The following is a 1,343-nucleotide window of genomic DNA, read 5'->3' on the forward strand; positions in this document are numbered from 1 at the left end:
GAGTTTTTACCTTAGAGAGGACAGAAACACACAGTTCCCGGAAAACACTGTAAAGAAATCTCACAGAAGGATTATACACACATAACCACCAGCACATTAAATGCATATATATATATATATGTATATATAGAATGGATCATACTCACCCACCATGGTTCCCGTTCCAGAGGCGATTCCAGAGAAGCCTCTAGTCCAGACCATCGGGCAGATGTAAAACCCCCCGAAGGAAATGAATAGATACTCAAGTATCACTCTGATCTGGACAAAAGCGCTGACGCCTTGTCTGGATCACATCCCTAAGGTTTTGCCTACCTCCCTTTGACCCACGATTCCTCCTACCCCTACCCGCAGGTGGAGGAGGAGTGCGAGCCGCGACACTAGCCTTCTGTGCCCGTCTCTGATCCTCAGACCGAGACGGACCAGGACCCCTATGTTGTTTGGGCTCAGACCTGGACCTTGTGAAGGCCACTGAGTGTGCCTTTGCCTCCCTGAACTTCTCGACCACCGCCTCAAAGGAGGTACCAAGAAATACGTAAGGCGAAACCCGTGCATCGAGAAGAAAGCCCCTCTCTTTTTCCTGAATCTGCTAGGTTCACCCACAGATGTCCCTCCATCACTACCATAGCCGCCATGGACCTGCCACTAGCAGAGGTGGCCTGCTTAGTAGCACGGATAGCGAGATCCGTGGTGCGGCGCACTCAGCTACCTCATCAGGAGAAAGGCCCTCGCTTTTATCCAGGTCTTTCAGCAGGTCAGCCTGATATGCTTGGAGCATCACCATCGTGTGCAATGAAGCGCCAGCCCGACCTGCTGCGTATGCCCTGACATTCGAGCGAGATGTCAATGAGGGAGTCTTAAGAGAGGATGTCTCACCCATAGAGAGATGGCTGGCCAGCGTCTCTCTATAGGGGCATCTCCTTGTAGGGTTTTTTATTATTATTAGCTCTAAAAAGGGAAATATTTATGACGAATTATAACTGGTTATGATTCATAATAAATATTTAGATTATATCTTCGAATTAACTGTAGCAGAATCAATATTACAATTATTTGATCTGTCCGTCCACCGAGCAGACAATATAATCATTTATCAATTCAAGATATACACAGAATGAAACAAAGTAAGGAAAAGAGAGAGAATAGAAAAGAATGGCAGTATTTCACATCACTTAACCACAACCTTTGAAAATCATCAGAGAATCCAAAAATCACCTTAAAAAGGGACTGAAACTTAAACACGCATCTAAATAATTTTAAGCGGTTACTTGCATTGGTTTCGATTGCTGAAGTAGAGTCCAGATGTGGTAGATAACGGAGGTCTTTTGATGAGTTTGTGAGGAGTC

Source organism: Sinocyclocheilus grahami, unplaced genomic scaffold (assembly GCF_001515645.1).
Source record: "Sinocyclocheilus grahami isolate Dianchi unplaced genomic scaffold, SAMN03320097.WGS_v1.1 scaffold2566.1, whole genome shotgun sequence".
NCBI lineage: Eukaryota > Metazoa > Chordata > Actinopteri > Cypriniformes > Cyprinidae > Sinocyclocheilus > Sinocyclocheilus grahami.